This window comes from Lissotriton vulgaris, chromosome 9 (assembly GCF_964263255.1).
Source record: "Lissotriton vulgaris chromosome 9, aLisVul1.2, whole genome shotgun sequence".
NCBI classification, from domain to species: domain Eukaryota; kingdom Metazoa; phylum Chordata; class Amphibia; order Caudata; family Salamandridae; genus Lissotriton; species Lissotriton vulgaris.
This window is the reverse complement of record NC_141697.1, coordinates 193324603-193350529: the sequence shown is the minus strand read 5'-3', so window position 1 is coordinate 193350529 and position 25927 is coordinate 193324603. Positions and strand designations below refer to the sequence as shown.

Sequence of the window (25927 nt, the reverse complement as noted above, 5' to 3'; positions counted from 1 at the left end):
ATGCCTGCTGAAAAGTAGTCGCTGGGCATCAGTGAAATCCTATCAGGCATTAAAAGATTTAAGCAGCCTGGGATAGAAATATTCAACCCCCTAAGAAACGTGCCACCATACAATTTCACAGATATTTTACCAATTCTTATTAGCTGTGATCTTTACAATCTGTGATGTGGGTATTTCAGTGCAGGTGCTGTGATGCAACGTGGAAAGTAAGATCTTCTGCGCATATCAGATGGCTGTGGCGGGGCCTTGCTGAGTTTGTTTGATTTTTTCATCATTGTTTGAAATCATGGGTGCTCAAGCCTCATTGAATGGACCAAGATTTATTTTCCTTTTATATCTTCCCAGAATGGGCATCTTACATGAGCGATTTTGTCATCTACATTCAAACCAGTTTTGTCTGCAGTGTCCCAAAGAATGGCGATGACCCTGCATTTTCAAATGTTTTGACGCAATGATAGGGAACTAGCTAGCCAGCCATGGCACATCCATGTACCATTAGACAAGTACTACATGCACAAGTCCGGCAATACTATTGTTGGCCTACACTAGACTGGTACACTAAGATTTTGAATCAAGAAAGAAATATTAGAAAGCTTAAAGGAGCAGTCATTCATTGTTAAAAATTTCAGAATTGCGGTTGACTCAACTGGTTGGAATTATATCAAGAATTCAGTTCTTACCAATTGCTACAATGACCCATGTTTGTGATTCTAGTTGGGTCCTAGTCAGTGCAGTCACATTGCCTTTTTGCAGCACTGCAGCATTTTTCGTTTACTCTGTCAACGTTACATGTTTTAAATGTGGACACTGTGCTTCAAATCTGGACAATGGGCCTTGCCATTTCAGGTCCCACCCACAACTGATGTATTTAATGTCAGATGTAGGCCTCTTATGCCAAAAACTGTTTCATGTTGATGTTTTCAATCCCATTTGTGGCAGGGGGAAGTCTTCCTGTGTTCCACATTTGGTATGTAACATTTAGGCTCTGTGGTTGGGTTTTAATGTGGACTTACACAAAAGTGTACGCCAAGTAGCTATTCCCAATAACTTGTCCTGATTTCTGGAACACGCACATGCAGAAAGTCCTTATTAGGGGTGAAAACTGTTGAGGGACTGCCACATGAGGCGAAAGCACTGAAGGACATAAGCATATATACAGAAAGAGAGGAGGGGTGGAAAATCCTAATGTAACTATGAATACAAGACTACCATTGTGTAACAATACACTCAGGCTTTCACATAATCAAGTGAAAAGTATGTAGGCTATAGGAGGCATTACAGTTACCACTTGTTAAGTATTGTTGCATTTATGTACAAGCATCTACCCAAGGTGGGTACACACACTGATGTCTACACTTGTGAAGGAAGCTATCCTAATAAACACTTGTATTGCTTGGTCACCTGAAGAACATATAGAACCTCTGCCATCCCTTACTTGTTGTGTTTGACAACAGGGGCTAGTAGTTTATTGTGCATGTTTCATCCTGCAGTACTTGAGATCAGCACGGACTACTTTGTTTGTATGTATGTATGCCATATTTCTATTGGCAACCTGGCCAAAAGGCAGTGGAGAACTCTTTTATTATATTAGGTCGTTATGGTGGCATTCCGTATTGGATAGATCAACTTAATTATTTAATTAGTTTATTTGTTTGGTAAACAGCTTAACCCTATTGTAACCATGAAGTCAGGGTTGCCCCATCTAATTGTTTATAAAGTGTTGGTAAATTAATTATGTTGTGGGAAAATTGGAAGGAGGCATTTAAGATTTATGTGGAGGAAGTAACATTAGATATTTTTGCTGGGCTCTACATTAGCAATGCTCAAACACATAGAGGTGAGACATATTGTTTGTCAACATTTGTAGGCAGAATGATTCAGAAGCAGCAGGAAGAGATGTAGCAGAAGACCCTCCTCGTGAGTTTGGGGTGCATCAGGAGCATCAGAGTAGAATACAGGAAGAATCGTTTAATAAAGTTGAGGAGCGGTAGAGAATTTTCTCAAGTGTGCAGATGCCGGAAGACAGCATTGAACAGTATGTGACTGTGTTGGGCACCTTGCAGTACCATGCAAGCTTAAAGATCTCTGAGATAAAATTGTTAGAGATCCATGGATTAACAGGACCTGTAATTTGAAAGAACAAGAAATGTTATTGAGTGTAACAGTGAACTGCCTAGAAAAAACTGCCAGTGTAGCAAAGCACAAGGTCAAAGTATCTGGAGTATCTGAATCCCAGAGAAGGAAGATGTAAATAAAATGTGGCAAGAGTGGTGATGAAGCAGATTCACTGCAAAGGGCCATGAGACACAAAAATAAGGACGTGAGAAAAGGGGCATTTGGTGAATATAGAAATAGGTCACGGTGTTTTAGGCCTGGCAATTGAAGGAATTTAGTCATTTCAAGTAAATGGAAATGGAAATTGATACTTGTATAGCGCACTACTCATCCGCAAGGGTCTCAAGACGCTTGTACGAATACCGCTGTGGAACCCATCCTGGCTTTTCCTGTGAAGCGTCCACTCCTGGGCACCCCCAAGGTGGAGGCCAGGCATCCTTAGCATTGTGGGGGCCGTTGTGGAGATTAAGCAAGCTATTGCCCAGAGTTGCAGAGTGGGACTCCATGATTGGAATAGGCACCAAGGCGAGAATTATCAGGTCCGTGGAATTTTGAGCACAAGACCCGCCGAGGCGGGGAATTGAACCCTGGTCCCAGGCTAGACCTCTGCGTCAGGGTCTGCCGCTCTAATCATTGAGCCACACTTCTCCACACCCAGCTATTAAAGCTAGGTGCTAAAATGCACAAAAGTGGGCAGTTTTTCAAGATTGTGCAAGAATGGACTGAAAAGTGAAAAAGCTAAACTGAATGCTGTGCAGACTGAAGTAAGCAGTTTTAGGGATGATGAAGCGGTCTTGATGTTGTGTGATGGCAAAGGAATATATCTGGAAAGCAATGATGTACATAGCAGTTAGATCCGTATCACCTGCCAGGGTGCTTAGTGGTGTTACGAGATGCAGTGCTGGGCATGTGGGCAGATGTGTGCTCTCCTAATAGTTTGATTGAAGGGAATACTTTTAATAGATTTAAAGATCTGGATACAAAGGAGACAGATGTGATCACAGAATGGTACTGTGATGTGCAGCTACCTGGGGTAGGTTCATTTGATGCATGATGGAGTACACTGCAGGATAAAGGGTGTGTGCAGTAATAAAAGAGACGTCTTTCTTAGGAAGGAGTGAGTAATAAGGTTTAGGAATTGTTTTGGACCAAAATCATCCGGAGCAAGTAATGGAACAAACAGTGTGGAAGTGAAAAAATGGAGAGAGAACTTCCTAAAGGTGTTTCAGGAAGGATTGGGATGTCTGATGTTAGAAGGGTTCATGCATTGCCTTGTGTTGCGAGAAACATCAATGCTGAAAGAGCATAGAGCAAGGAATGTTCCATTGGTAATGAATGGGCCAATAAAGGATAAGTTGAAGAGGTTGTGTGAGGAAGATGTTACAGAGCTGATAAAAGCACCAGATAGCTTTATTGTGGTAGTGTAGGTGTGCAATCTTACCTGGGTTAATGGCCAAGCCGGACACCCCCTCCAATCGGCTAAAAACATCATCTATATTCGAAAGGTCCTCCCCCAGGTCACGGAAGTACAGTAAGATGTCATCTGCGAATACGGATATTAGGTGATGTGTACCCCCTATTGAGATACCCATCCGTTCTCCATGGGCCCGAAGGGTCATGGCTAGAGGCTCCAGGGCTAACACAAACAAAAGTGGAGATAGAGGGCAAACCTGTCGGGTGCCTCTGTATATTGGGTAGCTGTCTGAAATGTACCGACCTGTACGTGCACGAGCCGAGGGGTTCCGTGTATAGTAGTCTTACCCATTTCAGCAAGGAATCTGGGAAGCCAAAGTGCCGCAGAGTTTCGAACATAAGCGGCCATGACAGGGAGTCGAATGCCTGTTTCAGGTCCTGTGCTACGCAGCCGGCCTGGGGGTGTTCCTGCGGTGTGGCAGTCATCAGTGCGTGGAGTCGCCGCGTGTTCTGGGATGTACTCCTTCTTGGGAGAAAACCACATTGGTCCAGGTGAACCAAGGCAGGAAGGTGGGGCTGTATCCGCAAGGCAATGGCCTTACTGAGGATCTTGTACTCCGTTGAGAGCATTGACAGGGGTCTATAGTTAGTCAGTTCGAGTGTATCCCTTCCCGGCTTGGGTATGGATGTGACCAGGGTTTGCATCGTCGAATCACAGAATGCATATTCTTACTTACATATATTATTTGCATATATTCTTAAATTACATTTAAGAATATAACAGAGTTTCACTTTAATTCCCTCTTGTTTGCCCCATTCGGCTCTCATCAGGATTGCCAATAGTGACTATAATTAAGCAGTGGTTGCCATGAGGTGCTCAAACAGTGGAAAATATTCATGCACTCATGAATTTGCACTGTTATCATAGATATAAACTAGGACAATCCCCTCATTTTACTCAGCATTAAATATTAAGTAATGTTTTGAAAATAAAGTCCTTGAAGACTGTTGATTAATTTAGGAAGGCACAGGTTTTTTAATCTGATGATGTTTATAGAGTAAACTGGCAAATCATCCCTGCGGCTTTCGCTTTAATTAAAGCTGTGTGTTTTTCAAAAGTGTTTGTGTGTCTATGCTAGGAGTGGGCATTGCTGTATTTCTGCCTATGTTGCTAATTATTTTTTTACACGAATCTCTTTAGAGCTGCAGCATTTACTGTAGTTTTTCTCTTGATTATATAATAAATACACTAACAACAAATTCAACATTTTACATAATAAAGACAAGTATATCCAGTAGTCGATTCAGAGTTCAACATTCCTATCCATGGCCTGGAGCAAGAAAAAAGCATCTAGAAGGGTTGTGTTTGTATTACCTTCACGATACTTCGGTTCTTGATTTTTAAGCCGCAATAATTTGAACACACATTCATCAATAACCTGGTCGAAACCCAAAGGACAACCATGGGTCTTTTAAGAGTAGCAGAGAGGAAGTTCATGGGACTATCCCGATGTGCTATTATTCTTCTCATTGCAAGGTGAACCTCCCTGCCTATCTTGTGGGCATTTTTGTAAATTGTGAATGGCTCCTCCAAACTGCCCTTAGGCGTGGATTCTGCCAGAATTATATGACAGACTTGTCTTTTTAACAGAGACTTGCCTTCTTAACAGAGACCAGGGCAGATAATGCGTCTGAACCGGATTACAATGTGGCTTTACCCGCAGGAAACCAGGTAGCCTGTGCGGACAGGGTGGGGAAAAAGAGGGGGGATAGCTATAATATATAGGTCCCAGTACACAGTAAAGATTGAACCTGCACCATCAGTGAAAGCTGAGGCAGTGACCTTTAGCATTAAGTACAATACCACTATTTCCTTCCTGGGGTTCCTTATTTATAGGCCCCCAGAGGGGGGGACCTCCTTCATTTGTACACTTCATACTATTCTTGAGTCATGTCTAGATACCCTGACCTTTACAATTTTGGGTGATTTTAATTTGCATCTAGAAGCAAACAACAATCCAGAAACTGCTACACTGGTGGACAATCTTGCAGGATTTGAACTGAATCAGATAGTAGCAGAACCCACACATTCAGCAGGTCACACTCTCAATGTATATTCACTAATAATCAGGACATAGAATTGATAAACGTGACGCCTCTGCCATGGACCGATCATAATGCTATATACTTTACTATAGAAAAGTCCACAATCAGCAAAAATCATCGTAATAGACCGCCCATGGTCAAATTCCGCCAGTGGAAAGCCACTCAAAAAAGTGAATTGGTAGCCTTCCTGGCGGAAACCCCACCCAACATCATGCTGGATTCTAATTTGGCAGCAATTAAATTTAATGAATGGATTAGGTCTTCAATACATCGGCTTGCCCCAGAAGTAACCAAGCAACCTCAAAGATATCAAGCGACTGCACCCTGGTATGTAGCTGAGTAGCTGAGCTTAGGCCCATAAAAGCCAAATGCAGACGTCTTGAGCGATTATGGAGGACAGACTACAGTGATAAATTTAGAAGGGAATATAATCTAGCCCTGGAGGAATATAAGGCAGGTATAAAACTTGCTCAAATGTCGTATTTTACAACTAAAATACAGGCGGACAAAAACTCATTTTAGGAGCTTTTTAAAACGGCTGCAGCTTTATTAAAGCGTCTGCAGGATTACCATTTTAAACCTGATCAAAACTTTGTGGATAAGATGGCCTCCTTTTTTCAAAACAAAGTTCAGACACTGTATAAGGAACTGCAGAAGACAGTATCTACTGCAACTGAAACTAAAGAGGACCCCTTAGAAAACAATCCCACTCATAGCAGTCTGTCAATATTCTCTGTTACAGCGGCAGAGACTGGCTCGCCCATGGACTCCTGTCCCCCTGCTATCCTACATATGGTTTCCAAGGAGATTAGTGTTCCCATCTTAAATGAGGTCATTAGTTCAGGAGTCTATCCATAGTTATGGAAAAACGCCTGGATCAGGCCTATCTGAAGAAACCTACACTGGACCCCGTTGAGGTCAAGCATTACCGCCCAATATCATGCCTCCCACTACCCACTAAAATTTTAGAAAAAGCCATTAACCTGGAACTCACCGACTATCTAGATGGTAATCTCAAGTTGGATTCTACACAACATGGGTTAAGATCACGACATTCCACTGAGTCTGCCTTGATAATGGCCACAGAAGAAATCTGAAAACTCATGGATGAGGGAGGAAGAGCCGTCCTCATCCTGCTTGACCTATCAGCAGCATTTGATACTGTTAACCATGCGGTATTGCTGCAGCGGCTGAAGGCAGTGAGAATCAGAGAGATGGTTCTAACTCTACTAGCATCCTTCCTGGCATCCAGGGAACAGTTGATCCACTGGGACGGTCTTACATCGGCGGACTTATGCCTCCCGAGTGGAGTCCCACAGGAGTCAGCTTTGTCACCCACACTTTTTAATATTGACTTAACCCTCCTGGCTAGATTATTTAAAGAGCATGGCCTCCCCTTAGTTTCATATGCAGACGATACATAGATAGTGGTATCGGTTATGCAGAGGGTGGTCATCACTGCAGACCGCTTTCGTAACTGTCTCAATGCAGTCATGGCATGGATTAACTCAAGCTCTCTCAAACGCAACACTGAAAAGACCGAGGTTATGGAGTTTGGGAAGGGCCCCATAGTATGGAACCAACTATGGTGGCTGTCTGAGGCCACAAACTATCAGTTCCAGTGACTAAGGCCAGAAACCTTGGATTTATGTTCGACGATGAGTTAACGTTCGGAAAACAAATTAACCAACTAACCTCTTCCTGCCTATTTTACCTTAAAAGTCATGCACAAAACCCTGCCATTTATTCCATTAACTCCTGGGAAAAAGGATAATTGGAACCCTTGTCCTTTCCAGAATTGATTATGGGAACGCATTACACTTGGGAATTGACATAGGCTTGATGGCTAAATTGCAGTCTCTACAAAATGCAACAGCTCGTGTACTGCTTGCTCTCCCCAAACATCACCCCACGTCTGCTAGTATCAGACAGCTGCATTGGCTCCCAGTCCTTCAGCGAGTAAAATTCAAGGCCCTCTGCCTTGTGCACAAGGCGCTTTATGAAGGAGGTCCCATGGATGTTCAAACTCTAGTTTCCTGGTACGTGCTGCAACGGAGTCTGAGGTCAGCCAATACAGGGTTGTTACTGGTCAAAAAGATTTTTTTTTAAAGCCAGATGGTGTGGTAAGAGCTTCTTCTATCAAGCAGCCAAGCTGTGGAATTCCCAACCAACCTAGATCAGACTATAGTCTAATAGGTCTATTTTCAGGAAACAGGTCAAGACTTGGCTTTTCCCTTAATCGTCTAAGATAGGCTAGCCTGTGCATCAGTACCAATACACCTCAGCGCAAAGGCGCCTCGGCAATCGAGTACTTTACAAGTATATCAGTCAGCCAGACAGTAATTTAGGAACAGTACCTTACAGAAAAATGTTCTTAAGGGTGAGTGGCATTCCCTATGTCCACCAAGTGTCTCTTAAAGCAGCATTTTTGTTCCTCTTACAAAAAAGTCTTTTGTGACGTATGAAATGATGTAAGGGGGACTCCTATCATTTGAGAGAGCTCCTTGATCTGGTCTGAGCAGCTATGAGAAGTGAAGCCACTGAAGCTAGACATTTGGATTCAGAAAGTCGGATACTTTCTGAAATAAGACACTGACAAGACTCTAAAAGAATAAACATTCTTTCTTCACGATTCTTGTAAACAAAGCTTTCCATATGTACAAAATTTAGCCAAGACAGAGAAGCAGCTGAAAGGGTTTTTTTCAAGGGTAAAGATGCCCAGGGATAGCCCACATTTTCTTTGGCTCTAGAGTAGTTTATTGTGGAGCTCACATCTATTTTTGTGCCTTTTGTCACTGAATGTCGCCTAATTCTAGGAGTGGATTAAAGAGGCCACCAAAGGGGCATGTTCAGGGATGACAATGGAGTCACATTCTCTTTTTTATTTTTTACTGTATGTTTTAAAGAAACATATTTATATATTTGTTTAATAATGTGTATCTCTGTAAATGTTTCAAACATAACTCTCAAACATTCATCGTGACACTTAAGCTAATGGAAGTGAGAAAGAGGAACAAGTTGATTAGACAACCAATTAAGGTTAAAAAAATGTCTAAGCTAGGAATAAAGCCAGTGAATCCTGTTGTATTTGGATAAGAGTCTCTAGGTTTGTGGAATATGTTTTCCATAGATGCTAATTGAACAATTCTTTGAATTCAGCAAACTGTATTCTCCTGGCATGTTTTCCCAATTAAATCGCATAAATCTTTTAACCTCCATCAACGCCTTCTCTGCCCTTGTATTTTGTATAAATGTAGACCCATATGCTGGTAATTTCATAAAATACAATTTCCTTAGAATGACTTTAAGATTACACTATCACAAAAGATTAATTGTAGCAAGAATGTCTTTCCATGTGGGCTCCATGATTTAACATTACATAAAGAGGTGCAGTAACGTACAGGATTCATCGCCAGCAAGCAGTGGTAACTGCAAGGATAACTTAGTGTTTTTTACTGGCAAACATTACAACCTCTAAAGAGTCTTTAGCAGTACCAATCTCAATTTAAGATCTGGCCCTATGTTTTACAAGCCTATTGTATTATGATCATAAGACACTGTTGACATCTCCTCACCAATCTCCAGATTTCAGTCTTCCCTTCTAGTGGTAAATATGCACCTAGATTATACATAAAATTCTTATGTACAATAGAACCCTTTAGTTGTGATTGTTTCTTTCACAGATGGATGTGATGATTAGAGATTTTAGCATTTACAACTGTTTTGCAGTTAGATGACGGTTAAAAAACACTTGATAAAGATAACTCCAATTGACTGCCACGTCTTCCAGCTACGTTTTTTTAAATATTTAGGTGTTCAATAGTACTAACATTTCCCTAGATTAAAATAGATTTTTCCACTAATTTCCTTGCTTTATATTTTGCTACCTGAAATGAGAGATATAATTTGTTAGATTATGTTGGGGTTCTAGAACAGACATAATATGACATATTGAAGTCTCCATTGTATGCTCTTTTGATATTAACTCAATTCTACCTTTCTGAAATAGGCAATGTCACTATGGAGATCCTGGATAATAAAGGTCATTATGGTATTTCTACACATAGAAGAAACTAAACATCGACTACAGCTAGGATTCTAAAATGTCCTTAATGAAATCATTGGTTTAATAAATGACCCCAAACAAGAGACAGAAACGGTGTGGTTGCACTTAATACTTGCACATCTTGGAGACATGATGTTGACGACATACATAAATATAAGGAGCACCAATATCTTCATCATGTTGAGCATTTCAATAAGGGCTTTACATTTATTTCCCTCACAATCATTAGTATTCAAATACCTAAATATTGGATTATATTGTCCCAGGACCCAAATCCATAACATTTGACTTGACCTATAAATATGTTTTAGGTAAAGCTGAAGCACTACATTTTCCCAGTTATCTTTATATCCTAAAAAGCTTCCAAACTCAGTAATACTTTTCATTAGCGTTGTCAAAGTCAATCTAGTTCTGAAATAGTCAATAACATGTCATTTGCATATAAAACAGTTTCATTTCGAGATCTTCCATTGCCACTCCCTTGATCTAAACACATCTAATCGGAATTGCTATTGGTTCTAGGGTTTACGCAAATGACAATGTTGACAATGGGCACTCCCACAGCTTGTTTCCTTCCCAGTGCAAGAATTGGCTTTTGTAGTTTGGTTTGCCCTGTTCCCATCATGCACTGGGACAGGAACAGACTAATTTGCATACAGCCAGGTTCTGAAACTGGGATGGTGCAGTGAGCTAAAAAACGGTGTTGGATCTAGCCCTGATCTCTTGACTGGGTGAGAGCTTTCTGCTTAATTCAGAGACTCTGTCCCTCACCACCCCTTGTTGTAAATATACACTCCCACTTCTTGTCATTAGATAAAGTTAGCTACTTTCTTATGGGCATGCCTAAGGAGAAGGAAAACTGTTTCTTACAATTCATGTGAATATTGATGAATTGGTTACTAATTTTATTAATCCAACTATAACACAGATATTTGTAATTAGTATTTATGAAATGGATTTTGTCTTGTTTGTTCAATTTTTAATATGTTTAGTGCCAAAATCAATTTAGGAATTGTGCAAATTTACTTGAATACAAATGTCCTTTTACTTCTATTAACTTTTATGATCTGTATTTTAAATGGATCGAATAAAGTTTCTTTGATTGATTGATTGATTGATAAACATACTGGTTTGGAAAGTAGTCCATTTTTGCTTTCGGCCACATACCACCAAAACAGAATCCTACCTGCTGCACTGGGATCCGTGGAAAGAACAAACATTGAAAGCCTCTGTTTTTGCAATTTTACCACAGGCAGCGCAATGGTGCGATTAATAGATGTACAGTAGACATGTTGTGGAGAGGACTGTTATTGTTTCCCTTACCCACCCACAATAAAAATGTCGGCCTTGTGTAGCAGCTGACAAAGGAGGGAGGGGCCAGTAAGGAGGCCAGAGTAGCAGCAGTGGTAAGCTGGGACAGTGACCTGACTCCTGGGCATGTGTAGCAGCACCCGGCAGCACGGAGTCCATCAGGCAGCACAGAGGCCTATCCGGAGTATCATGGTCTGAAGATTCAGGATTACACCAGGCACACAGAGCAGTAACTGAATGCTCATTAACTAGCACCGCAGGCACATTGAAAATGTATAATAGCATGCAGACCATCATCACAGTTGTTTGATCAGTGGCCCATACATATAGAGCAGCACCTTGGTGCATTGGACAGCACCAATGTCACACTGAGAAGCACATCTGAAGCCCTTTAAAGCACTCTTACCTTGCTGAGCATCATCATGACACTGAACTGAACCCCTGTTGCATTGATCAACACATGGCATGCTAAGGAACACCCTAGAAACACAAAGCAGCACTCCTGGCCTTCCAGACGCGCCTTTCCACCCTGACATGAGACACTGGAATATACACAGGTACCCCGTGTTAAAGGGCCACATCCATTATTACTGTAGACCAGTGACTTACTGACACTGCACTGGTGTCTTAAGCTGCACCCCGTAATAATGGCAGTCTGAAGCGTTTGCAATCCTTACTTCAAGAAGGTGAAGGATTATTATAACTTTTAGCTGTACATTTTTTTAAAAGGAAACATTTTGAAAACTGATTCGATTATATGTAAATATTGTGTTCCAAGGATGTTACTACCAGTATATAAATGCGATTTACTTACAATGGATATTATGGGCAGCACTATAACATACTGGGCAGTAATCCTCTTTCTGGCACTTTCACATAATGAGCACCCGCACTGTGGAAAAGGGTAAGCATTACATCTTAAGTGCTGCAAAGTAGTACTGAGAGAGCGCAAACTGAACAAATTGTATAAGTGCATCAAACTTACACCTAGTACGCACAATCATGAAGAGAAATGCCATGAGTGCCGAGAATATATTCATCTATATTTTAAAATGTGTAGTTAATCTAGAGATTTATATAGAAGTGGAACTAATGCAGAAATGTGTGAAAATGTATAACTTTATTAGACGTGATTAATCCTGATCCATGTCGTGTAGCTGCTAAAATGTAAGAATGACATGCTGCAAGCACAGAACGAAGTAGGCCTCAGGGCCAGAGCTGAAAGGATTGGGAAAGGTATTCATTTGCACGACGTGGATTGCACTAAATGATATTTAGTAATTCTGTTTCCAATAGGTTTATATTTTATTAGATGTGTTTGCATAATCATAAAGTAGAGTATTAACATGATGTATTGACTAATGAAAGGATTTGAAGAATATAATCGCTATGAGAAATGTTGTAGGCCTGAAATGTTTAACCATGCTTGATTTACACGTATTAGTATGAGCCAAGTGCGCCGAGACATAATGTTGCAAACTTCTGTTAGAAGTTTATGAGAAATGGGATCCTAGCTGCGGATGTCTGTCTGCGTGTGTGAGGAGGGATCCAATTAAATATTGAATGAATAGGATTCTGTTCAGGGAAATGAAACAGACATGGAGGAGGGTTTAGGAATGTTTAAGGGGTATCGGCGGGCCGGAGAAGAGTCTGAGAAGCAAGGTCAACTCTAATGCACGAGGCCCCAATGAGGATCATCATGGAAAAAGCCAGAAGCAACACCACGTGAGGGGCGTCTCGCGAGGGGCGTCTCAAATGAGATTGTGTTTTTGTATTAGGGACAGCACCCCTGGGTGGAGTTAGAGCAGATGCCTGAGGACCCTTTAGAGAGCGGATGGGTAGGCAGAGAGGGGTCATGACTGGAGATCATAGGTTTCACCTAGAGACTAAGAGTGAGTGATCTTCCTAGGAAGTCATTCACCACTGACACCTTTTGTTAGGTTGGGATTCTGTTAAGTAGGGATACCATCCAGAGCAGGGTAGGGACAGCCTAACCTGAAACCTTTATTCCGGCTGTAAATGACTGAGAGATCACAATACGTGTCTATGCTTGCAGCTCTTTTAATTTTGGAACTAGTCCTGGTAGTTTTCTTTGCTCGTCTGAGGGCATTCAGAGAGCACATGTATGTAGTTGTACCCGTATACCTTTTGAATCTCATCCTGAGATGCCTGTATTTGCAATTGACTTTAACCTTATAATAAATCTTTGAAAGCTAGAAGTAGTTTGTGGTTCTTCCGAGCGGAGTCCATTATTGATTGAACTAACCTGGTAAGAGATGCACTTTCTTCCCTCAATGACAGGCAATAAAGGTTCAGACGACCAGAACGGGGTTTAGATCAAGGGTGATAAGATAGCGATTAAAATCCCGCCCCCGCAGTTGGTAGCTATAGAGGATGGTTGCCTTCTTGAGGAAGGTGATCTAGGCCAGGTTAGATTACCCCAAGGCCCCTAGAGATCGATGATCGGAAGAGCCGCCCGCCGAAGAAGGTCCGGATGACGTGAGACAGAAAAGCAGCAGTATCGGTCGAGAGTGAGTATAAAGGGTCATGCGTGTTAGATTGCGGTGTTTTTGTGTTGTATCTATGTTGTAATGTTTGGGGGAGTTGAATGCCTGTAGAGTGACTGTGGAACAGGTTGTGAGCGCGCGCAACCGGTGAAAATCTTAAGTTCAAGGAGAGCTTAAGTGGTTCGGGTGTATCGGACATCCAGAGTAATTGTCAACCAGAGTGAAGGGGGTCATGAGGTACCATTGATCGCCCGCAGGACCGAGATAGGGGGAACGTAAGAGTGAGTGTGTGAGTAACGGACGCTGGTCGGAAGTTACTGTGTGTAAGCAACCTATCAGAGAGACGGAGGACGTTTCGTCAATTGTGGTGACAATTACAGATAGACTGTGGACGTACAGTCAAGAGAAGTGACGGCTTGGTCGGAAGTAGTCATTTTTCGGTGTATGAATGGGACGCATGCATGACCGGGAGACGAGCTGAGAAAGGAGGGGTGCTGCTGCAAAGCGGAGACGAGTGACGTCAGAAAGTGCCGCGCTGGGATTGGCCGGCCGGAGCAAGACCGCGCTGCGATAGGCCAGCTAGCAAAGCCGCGCTAGGATTGGTGGATGGTCATCAGGAAGTAAACAGAATAGTGAGGCTGGAAATTGTGCGTATAATCATGAAGTGTTTTAAATGGTTAAGAGCGGTGTTTAAAAGAGAGAGGCGGAGATCTTATGAAGGGGAAGAAGCCCCGCCGGAGGGTACGCCGGCTTATTATATGGCGGCAAATGTTGGGCTCCACACTATAATGTGGATATCAGAGTGGAGTAAGATTACAGAGGGAAATGAGGAATTGATGTTTCCAAAGTATGGGACGTTCAGATTAGAGGTGCTACACAGATTGAAAGCAGTCATGACCTCAATGAGACCTATGCCTAGACCGACCCAATTTGAAGCTCTCAATGCCTGGATTAGGGCAGCGCATGAGAAGAACCTGAATAGACGACAAGAAAGGGTGAAACGATCGGTAAGAGCAGTGCAGGATGCCAAATGGGATGCGGATGCTAAAAGATGGAGAGTGCATAACATTGAAGTAAACAAACTGTACCCAGTATTAGAAGTGCCAGGAAACAAAAGCCCATTAGAAGAAGATGATGAGAGTGAGACAGAGGACAGCCTGATAAATAGGTTATTGACAGATAGGCCACCCCCGTATAACAAGGAGACAGGAAATGGGGAGACTAGTGGAGAGGGGGGGGCCAGCATAGGGGAGAATAGACCGCTTCCCATTACCGATTGGGATCCCACTGCAAAGAAGGAACTGTCCCAACCTAGTCCGGTGCAACAGGTGGTCGGAAGGTTCGTGGTACAACGGGTGCCGGAAACGGAGTGTGCCACATCTTACGCACTACCAGACGCCCTGCAAGTACCTGTTACTATAGGCCCTATAGTATCGATTTATGACCCAGAAAGAGGTAGAGGGGAGGAACAGGTACGGAGGGACAGGGAAAGAGCAGAGATGGTAAGGAGGAATGACATGATCAATTCCCCAAGTCAGCTGCCAAGACCAAGGGATTGGAGCACCCCGGTACATACAGCAGAAGATCAAACGGGAGGTCCGGGGGGCCCTAGATGGCCGGAGGATATGAGGGGATCAGGACGGAAATCCTTTTAGGAGCTAAGCGAGTACATGAAGAAATGGGACGAGGCAGTAGAGGCTCACAAGAGCATCATGGCGGCAGAAGCTGGAAGGGAAAGCCAAGATAGCAAGACCCGGACTCACTGCGGGGCTGATGAAAGCAGTCCGGAGTGGGACGGGAGGGGTCAGGACAGTAGGGGAGACACCCATCATTCCAGGGGTGGAGGTAGACCAGACCTGGAAAATAGGAGCCCTGAGTGTGGGGGGGTGTCCCGCCCAATACACAGTGAAGGAGACAGGAGAACTCAAGAGTATAGAAACAGTTTCAAGTGCACCCACTATGTGTCTGGGAATAGTGGACAGAACGGGAGTTGCGAGAGGCCTCGCCATGACCCCTGTGATTACGGAAATGAAGACAGCCCGGGGGATATGGGGAGCCGAGAAGGGTCTTACCAGATACTGAGTGACACTAGACTACGAGAGAATAAGGACAGGGTAGAAAACCACAGAGAACCTTGCCATGAAATGAGGGGAGCCAGAGAGAATGGACAAAATGGGATAGGGGGAAACAGGCCCGTGTTTCATCACCTCCCCAGGCAGGATGGCCGAGCGTGGGATTTAGAGAGATGGGAGGAAGGGAGGACTCTCCTTAACTCTCCTGAGCCCAAGCGTAGGACTCGGAGTTGGGATGGTAGAGAGACCAATGAACCCCCGTCGAAAGAGATACTGCGAGCTGAGATAAAAGCTAAGAGACTCGATGTCGCCAGCTTAAAGTCAGATCTGGATGACATGATGGATGGTACCCTACCTCTAGAAAGAATGGAAATGTATGAGCAGGATGAAATACTGTTCATGGCAAAGGACATCACTCGAAAGGCGAGAACAATTCATGAGAAATTAGTTGAACTAGCAGGCAAATATATGGTGGACCTGTCAAGGACCAAAGCATTACAGGGTAACCACAGGCTACATTATTCAGATCGAGACCTAGATGAGAGAAGGACAATAAGATTGAAAACCCACATAAGGGAACTGATCACTGGGATAAGGACGTGGAGGGCACTTGATAAATGGGAAGAAAGGTGGTCCAAGAAAGGGACCGTAAGGAGGAGCATGCTTGGTATGACACCAGGAGGATTACAGAGAATAGAGGCATACCCTTTGCGTGAGGTTGCAAATGGGAACTATGTACATGTGCCATGGAGCAGGGGGGACTTGGCAGCCTTTACCAACTCCTTCCCTAAATTGAGGGAGAACCCAGTCGAGTGGTATAAGCAAGTGGAGAGGTTTGTAAAAATCTCAAAAGTCCTATGGATAGATCTGAACACCCTGTTTGACATTGTGGTACCAGGAGACTTGTGGACAGCATGTAAGGTTAGCGCTGAGTGGCCGACAACAGAGCCAGAGAGAGATGCAAGGACTAATGGGCCGTCCGAGACAGTAATGGTAAAATACGAGAGAGTGATGACTTGGCTGAAAGACAAGGTGCCAATGCAGGACATAGATTGTGTCAAAATAGATCGAACTAGACAGGAACCCAAAGAGACTGTTCATGAATATTACGAGAGATTGCTGAAAGCGTTTAAACAATATAGCGGGTTGGATGTAATGGACCCGAAAGACATAGGGCAGTTTGTGTCTAAGTTTGTCTTGGGTTTAAGACCGGATATTAGTTTAATGATTCAGCAACACTTGATTTGTTGGCAAAATAAACCTTTAGATGAAATTCTGAGATATGCCAGGTACTGCTGTGATGAGATAGACTCCAAGGCAAAGAAGCTAAAAGAAAAACTGATGGTGGTACAGATGCAGTCAGCTGGTAAAGGTGGACAGCAGCAACAGCAACAGCAACAGGGAATAGGAACTGGGGGTAAGAAACAGTATAGCCAGAACAAGGGCAATGAGGAGAACTCCACCTTTAGACCCAGGGTGGATATAGCCGCATTGAAGAAAACGACTCGATGCCACCAGTGTAACGAGGTGGGGCATTGGAAACGCGAGTGTCCCTACAACATTGAAATTGGAGAACAGGAGGTAGAGGAGGAAGAGGTTCAGAGTACTCCGGCGAGAGGGGTAACACCCTACCAAGGAAAGGTGCTCAGAGGGGGGACCCCACCCCCACGAGCCCAGTTCCCCCAGCCACCCCGAGTAGGGACCATGGGTAAGACATATAGACAGATGCCTCTGTTTGTAGGAGGGGAAGAATGCTATTACGTTGATCCATTAACAGGACAGAGAGTGGAAAGAGAAGACTGTACCCTCGGGGCAGCCTTAGACGTGGACCAAAGGGGACCCTATGTTGAGGCCGAAGTGGCAGGGTGCCCCACGACATTCCTAGTAGGCACAGGAGCCACTCGATCCACGATAAGATCAGCCGCAGTTCCAGGCCTGCCCATGTCTGGAGAGACCATACAAGTGGTGGGGGTCGCAAACAGGAGAATGACTAGCCAATTGACAGAACCAGTGCAGGTGAAAATAGGGAAATACAGCGATGAGCATCAGTTTGTGGTTTGCGATTCTAGTCCTGTATGTTTGTTAGGAAGAGACCTTTTGTGCAAATTAAATTGTACAATATACTGCACACCACAAGGAGTGGAGGTATTGACCAATGATGACGATGCTGACTTCAAAGTCGCAAATTCAAGAATATGTGTGGAGCTGTATCCTACTTTGACCGTGGATGAGCTCCCATGGGATCTGAGAGAGACTGTGGCACCGGAAGTGTGGGATTTCACTGGGGAAGAGATCGGACTGGTCAAGGGAGTGGACCCAGTGAAAATTGTAGTGAAACCGCATGCCGAGTTTCCAAGAACACCCCAATATAAATTGACTCCAGAAACGATTGCAGGTATAAAGCCCGTGATCGAGTCTATGATTAAGCAGGGAATACTGAAGGAAATCGTGGGTATTCCATGCAACTCCCCGATTATGGGTTTGCAGAAACCAAATGGGAAATTCAGGATAGTGCAAGACCTCCGAAAGATTAATAACATAGTTGTCTCATGTTGTCCAGTGGTACCGAATCCATCAGTGATACTGTTTCAGATACCGTTTCAAGCCGAATGGTTCACTGTGATAGATCTTTGCCAGGCTTTCTTTTCGATCCCATTGGACGAGGATAGCCATTTCCTTTTCGCTTTCAAGCTGGAAAATCGCGTATTAACATGGTGTCGTATCCCCCAGGGGTATACGGAGAGCCCATCGATCTTTAACCAGCTATTGAAGAAAAATCTTGAAAGTCTAGTGCTGCCCCAGAAGTCAGTTCTGGTCCAGTACATAGACGACCTACTTGTGGCGTCAGAAACTGAAGAAGCTTGCAGGGAGGATTCCATTGCTTTGCTAAATCACCTAGCTGTAAATGGGCACAAGGTGTCCCCGGGAAAATTGCAGTACTGCCTGACAGAAGTGCAGTACTTGGGGCACAGAATTGAGAAAGGCAAACGAAAAGTGCCACCAGACAGTATAGAGGCGATCATGAAGATGAATGCGCCTAAAACACAGAGAGAAGTCAGGATGTTCCTAGGGATGGTGGGGTATTGCCGACAGTGGATAGCCAACTTTTCACTGAAAGCAAAACCCTTGCAAAAACTGACGCACAAGGAGGTGAGTGATCCGGTACCATGGGACAAAGACTGTTTGATGGCGTTCCTGCAGCTGAGAGAGGACCTGTGTCGTGCTCCTGCTCTGGGAATGCCTGATTACGATAAACCATTCTTGCTTTACTGTTGTGAGAGAGAGGGTTGTGCGTTGTCTGTGTTGGTCCAAATTCATTGGAATGCCCGTAGACCAGTTGCCTATTTCTCGGCTACTTTAGACCCAGTAGCCGCAGCGTTGCCCGGATGTCTCAAATCCGTTGCTGCAACAGGTGTCAGTATCGAGCGTTGTGAGAACATTGTGATGGGGCACCTGTTAGAGGTGTATGTGCCCCACTCTGTTGAACTGTTGATGACCAAGACCAAAACACAGCATCTGACCAACAGCAGTCTCACGCGCTATGAGCAAGTCATTCTTGCCGCAGAGAACGTGGCCCTCAAGAGATGCTCTGTTTTGAACCCTGCTACCTTGATGCCGCTCCCAAGTGATATTGATGAGGATGAATGTACAGACCATGATTGCCTCGATGTGACTGAACTATGCACCAAACCGAGACCCGACATCGTGGATGAGCCACTGACTGACCCCGATGAAATTTTCTTTGTCGATGGCTCATGCGTAAGAGACGAAGTTGGGCAGTTGAGAGCAGCTTACGCTGTTTGTACAATTTCTGGAGTTGTGGAAGCCGGATGCCTGGAAGGAGTACACTCCGCTCAGGTAGCCGAGATTATTGCATTGACGCGTGCCTGCCTGGCAAGCAACCAAATTCGAGTCACTATATACACCGACAGCCAATACGGTTACGGGGTAGTTCATGATTACGGGCAGTTATGGTCTCAAAGAGGTTACATGACATCTTCAGGCTCTCCTATTCGCAATGGAGAGTTTGTGCGTTTGCTGTTAGAGGCTTTGCAATGTCCAGCAGGTATCGCAGTTGTAAAATGTACCGCACATACTAGGAACATGGACTTCGTGTCGCAAGGCAATAGATATGCCGACGAAGTTGCGAGGTATTGCGCAGAACAAGGGTACTCTTTCACAGAGGTGGAAGTGGGCGGAATAAATGTAAGAACTGAATTAGCCATGATATTGGAAACTGTCGACTCTTGGGATGAACTGAGATGCATGCAAGAAAACGCACCAGACTTTGAAAAGCAAACATGGGAAAAGGCAGGATGTGTGATGGGTGAGGCTCATTTCTGGGTTTCCGCAGATGGGAGGGCAGTGTTACCCAATGAGATGGTGAGCCCAATGGCTAGACAAATCCATGGTCCAGTACACCTAGGGAGAGACGCTATGCTGAGGGTATTCAGACAGACCTGGTATAATCCTAAGTTCAGAGTAGCAGCCGAAGCAGTGTGCCAACGTTGTGTGACCTGTCAGCAGCTGAATGTAGGAAAAAGAACACCAGTTGCACTGAGTCACATAGGGAGGTCTGGAGGTCCATTCAATCGGATGCAGTTAGACTTTATTGAAATGCCAAGGTGCAACCGCCTTCGTTATGTCTTGGTGGTTGTTTGCGTATTTTCCAGATGGGTCGAGGCATACCCTACACGTAGGTGTGACACCCTCACAGTAGCCAAGTTACTGGTCAGGGAACTCATCCCAAGATTCGGGGTGCCGGCCTCTTTGGAATCAGATAGGGGAACGCATTTCAACAGCGAGCTTGTGAAGATGATTTGTGCGGCCCTGAACATAGATCAGAAATTGCATTGTAGTTACCGACCAGAAGCATCAGGAATCGTGGAGCAGATAAATAGCACCATTAAGGCCCGAATTGCAAAGATGTGTTCATCTACGTCCCTGAGTTGGCCTGATGCTCTGCCATTGGTCCTTATGAGCCTCCGTAGTACCCCAGACAGAAGAACGGGACTGTCGCCTCACGAGGTGTTAATGGGGAGAGCAATGAGGTTGCCATCTGTACCAACTGCTGCACTGTTAAACATCACAGATGATATGATCCTGGACTATTGTAAGGGGCTGTCTGACGCCATTCATTCTGTGTCCCTTCAGGTGCAGGCTGCCGAAGTTCCGTCGTGCCAGGACCCGTGCCATGACCTGTGCCCTGGTGATTGGGTGCTTGTGCGAAAGCACGTGAGAAGAAGCTGCCTGGATGTTCGTTGGCGAGGGCCCTACCAGATCATCCTGATCACGAACACTGCAGTGAAGGTGGGAGGCCTGCCCAATTGGATCCACGCGTCGCATACGCGGAGGGTTCCAGCACCTCTGGAAGAAACAGCTCCTCTCTCGGATAGGAGCCCAGCTGCAGACCGAGAAGCCATAGAGGGGGCTAGCCAAGCTGTAGAGGTGCCAGAAGAAGCAGGGAACGAGTCTGATCAGCCTGAGGACGGTCAGTACAACAGCGAAACAGACGACGCTACTGAAGGAGAAAGTAGCTGGGAGTACGAATCAGATACTGACCAGGCTGAAAGAGAGCGAGAACAAAGCAGAAGGACAAGGAGCAGGAGGGTAAGACGTGGAGAAGCCAGCTGGCCTCAAAGAAGGAGTTCAAGCCTGAGGTCGACTCCAGAGAGAACCCTCCCTCCAATATCCGAAGATTCAGACCAGGAAGAAGGTGCTCAGGGCTCTGAAGCACCAGATCTAAGAAGATCAAGAAGAGTACGTGTGCCTAGCAGAAGATACGCCACCCCTGAGTGGACATATCTGGCGACAAATGTCTTTGGAGCGGGAGACAGGGAGGATACGAGCGGTGGTGGTGTCCAGCTCTGAGCCCATCATCACGGTGGAAGTACAGCTGTTAGTGCCCGGAGTCGAAGCAGAAGGGTCACTAACGTTCACACTCCCCAACCCTCCCCGCTTAAGCAAGTTAAAGCACATGTTTTTCACCGAATTGCAATTCCCCGACTTTGGGACAAAGATAACCAGCCATGAAGAGCACGTTCTTCGTTTGGAAATATTGAACTATGCTATTCAAGCCGCAGGTCCGAAATTAATTGTAGATGCTTAAAGACTTTTGTAAATAAGCAAGAAGAAGAAGATTACCTAGCGCCTAGGAAGCAGAGAATCTTAGGGACCTTCCTATAAGTTGACGGAGAAGGGCTAGGGTTGTCTGTGTTTAAAGCTTTTAAAAGACTTTTGCAAAGGAGTTGCCAGCTTCCAGTTGTGGGGTTCTAAAGAATGAAGGAACAAAAGAGACTGTAAAGGGACGAGAAGGAAAGAACTTTGCATTGGAATAAGGAAGAGAATCCTATTGTCTGACGAAATGGAAGCCGGCACCCCGAATCGTAGAGCCAAATGTATAATAGGCACACTAATAGTAGGAGTGATCCTTCTAATAGCTTTAGTAGTTACAGTTTCATATGTAGTGGGACATGAGAGGGAGGCAAGGGTATCAGACGAGAAGTCTGTAGTGACACCAAAACCCACTGTTGCTGGTAAGAAAGGAGAAAACATACAGGAGAAGGAGTTATTAGCAGCAGAAGCCCGTAGGTTACATATGGATGAGTCCCAAGGCGACTTTAGGTCAAATGCTTATGCTAAACTTTTGTATGAATACGTGGATGCCATGGAGGTTAAGGACTGCTATGTCTGCATGCAGTTGCCGGCGTCTGTAGATGAAGGCATTAGATACCATCACCTCCCACTGACATATGGCATTACATGTAGCTTATTGCTTAGTATATTTTATGGGAGAGATAGTTTTGAATACTATTTCTCCAATTATGATTCAGTGTTACCAGAAGTCCCAAATTATAAACAGATGAATAAATGGGACTACTGGAAGAGTGAAGACAGATTGGCCAAGTTCTTCATTCCTTGGATTACCTTAGATACTTCACATGCCCGCAGAAATAACTTGACATGCAAGGTGTCAGAAGTCGAGAAGAAGTTTATAGGGCAGGTGGATGATCGATACAGAAGGCAAAAGATTTTGAAAAAATCAGGACAATGGAAAACAGATTGGACCGAGGAAGAGAAGGCACACAAGAGAAAGGGTAGTAGTGGTCCTATAGCTTTGGATAAAACGCAGAGAGGAAAGTTATGTCTTCACAGAGCCAAAACGTATTACGAAAATGTATACGTAGGAGAAGTCAGTTGTGAACATGCTTTCAATTTAGAATATTATACAAAAGATTTCCTGAAAGGAATGCAAGTGATTCCAAATGTATATTTTGTGTGTGGAAGAAATGCCTACGTGAGACTGCCTGACAACTGGTATGGCTCATGTTACTTGGCAATCATCTTCCCCAAAATATACCATGCCCAAGACTTAGAGATCATCGAGGGCAAGGCTTCAGCGAGGGGGAGAAGAGACCTAGGAGATGCAGAAATGGTAGGAGATGTATTTGGAGCTGTATTTCCTCTTTTAGGACTGATCCTCAATGATGTCAAAATTAGACGACTGGCAACAGTCGTAGACAGATTGTCTGCCAGCACTGCTAGGTCCTTAATGCTGGTGGAAGGAGAGATGCAGTCGATAAGGGCCATGGTGCTTCAGAACCGTCTTGCGTTAGACGTCCTGCTAGCAAAAGAGGGCGGAGTCTGTAAGGCTTTGAAGGTCCAGGAATGTTGCACTTACATTCCAGACAATTCAAAGCCCCTGGAGAAGGTTATCATGAACATAACTAATATCCACAAAGAGATCGAAGACCTGAGTAGAGAAAATGTTTGGGAAAAAGTGGGCCATGGAATGGGTGAAGTTGGAGGTTGGTTCGCCAACTTGGGAAAGAGCTTCGTATGGTATGTGCTGAAACCTATCATCATAATATTGATCTGTGTGATCATGTTGTGGGGATTGGTAAGGGCATACAGATGGTATAGATCAAAGAGATTGGAGAAAGCCCGGAGAGAACAGCTACAGAGACTAGCTGCAATACAAGACAATCAGTATAGGAGCCTGAGGGCTCTAGAAACACAGAAGCGAGGAACATTAGCAATTAGTTCAGTTTAAATGGTGATGACCCCTAGAGGTCATCAAAGGGGGGAACTGAGAGAGCGCAAACTGAACAAATTGTATAAGTGTATCAAACTTACACCTAGTACGCACAATCATGAAGAGAAATGCCATGAGTGCCGAGAATATATTCATCTATATTTTAAAATGTGTAGTTAATCTAGAGATTTATATAGAAGTGGAACTAATGCAGAAATGTGTGAAAATGTATAACTTTATTAGACGTGATTAATCCTGATCCATGTCGTGTAGCTGCTAAAATGTAAGAATGACATGCTGCAAGCACAGAACGAAGTAGGCCTCAGGGCCAGAGCTGAAAGGATTGGGAAAGGTATTCATTTGCACGACGTGGATTGCACTAAATGATATTTAGTAATTCTGTTTCCAATAGGTTTATATTTTATTAGATGTGTTTGCATAATCATAAAGTAGAGTATTAACATGATGTATTGACTAATGAAAGGATTTGAAGAATATAATCGCTATGAGAAATGTTGTAGGCCTGAAATGTTTAACCATGCTTGATTTACACGTATTAGTATGAGCCAAGTGCGCCGAGACATAATGTTGCAAACTTCTGTTAGAAGTTTATGAGAAATGGGATCCTAGCTGCGGATGTCTGTCTGCGTGTGTGAGGAGGGATCCAATTAAATATTGAATGAATAGGATTCTGTTCAGGGAAATGAAACAGACATGGAGGAGGGTTTAGGAATGTTTAAGGGGTATCGGCGGGCCGGAGAAGAGTCTGAGAAGCAAGGTCAACTCTAATGCACGAGGCCCCAATGAGGATCATCATGGAAAAAGCCAGAAGCAACACCACGTGAGGGGCGTCTCGCGAGGGGCGTCTCAAATGAGATTGTGTTTTTGTATTAGGGACAGCACCCCTGGGTGGAGTTAGAGCAGATGCCTGAGGACCCTTTAGAGAGCGGATGGGTAGGCAGAGAGGGGTCATGACTGGAGATCATAGGTTTCACCTAGAGACTAAGAGTGAGTGATCTTCCTAGGAAGTCATTCACCACTGACACCTTTTGTTAGGTTGGGATTCTGTTAAGTAGGGATACCATCCAGAGCAGGGTAGGGACAGCCTAACCTGAAACCTTTATTCCGGCTGTAAATGACTGAGAGATCACAATACGTGTCTATGCTTGCAGCTCTTTTAATTTTGGAACTAGTCCTGGTAGTTTTCTTTGCTCGTCTGAGGGCATTCAGAGAGCACATGTATGTAGTTGTACCCGTATACCTTTTGAATCTCATCCTGAGATGCCTGTATTTGCAATTGACTTTAACCTTATAATAAATCTTTGAAAGCTAGAAGTAGTTTGTGGTTCTTCCGAGCGGAGTCCATTATTGATTGAACTAACCTGGTAAGAGATGCACTTTCTTCCCTCAATGACAGGCAATAAAGGTTCAGACGACCAGAACGGGGTTTAGATCAAGGGTGATAAGATAGCGATCAAAATCCCGCCCCCGCAGTACGATGTAATTATTGACTGTTTTCCCCATCATACTGATGTTCTTAATACTTGTTCTAGTGATTTTAATAAACTTCTGTTTTATTTTATGGTTTATTATACTGTATTTCTTTTTGCTTTCACATTTATGGCTCAGTATAGCCGAATAAAGTATCCTGAAGATGATGTATGCAGAACCCAGAATTCAGTAGCAGTGCCAAGGCATAATGATCATAACACCGACATTATTGGTAGCAGCATTTGATGAATAGGGCAGTTCCCCGCTAAACACAGTTATCATCCTAGCATATGACGTCACATACTCTGATGGAGCTTTAGTTTCCGAACCAGGGATTCTAATGCGACCTTCAGCGGCATGCTTCTGCTGGCACATATGTTATGCACCAGACATTTCTAGGTTTATGACATATCAGCTAGGTGCCATTTCTCCTGTGGTACAGACATACTAGCGCCACGCGCCCCGCTGCGGACACCCATATGATTCAGTTGAATTGTCTGAAGTAGAAGTCAGAGAGTTCTTGCCTGTCCCTTCCATCCTCGTCATGAGTTCCTCATAGACTTGAAATATAGCCTTATAGCACGCCGTAGAGGGCTATACTGGCTATTAGAACATTGGAATGTTGGGAGCTCAATTGCAGACAATGGAGTGCTCCCTGCTTCTATGGGCCGGTAAAGGCCCGCAGAGCAACATTCCAATGTTCTACAAAGGCTTCTCGAAGCTCGAGGGGATTTATATCCCCTCGAGCTTCGAGAACCCTTTGTTTAATTTGTTAGAACATTCTGCCCTCTAGTGGCAGAATGTTCTAATA

At 44.1% G+C, this 25927-nt stretch overlaps 1 protein-coding gene across 4 annotated transcripts in view; it reads right to left on the bottom strand.

The window, feature by feature from the left end:
• Window positions 1-25927, bottom strand: part of LOC147689834 (guanine nucleotide-binding protein G(I)/G(S)/G(O) subunit gamma-2) — a 288998-nt gene that overhangs the window by 61526 nt on the left and 201545 nt on the right. The gene's annotated exons all lie outside the window — the stretch shown is intronic.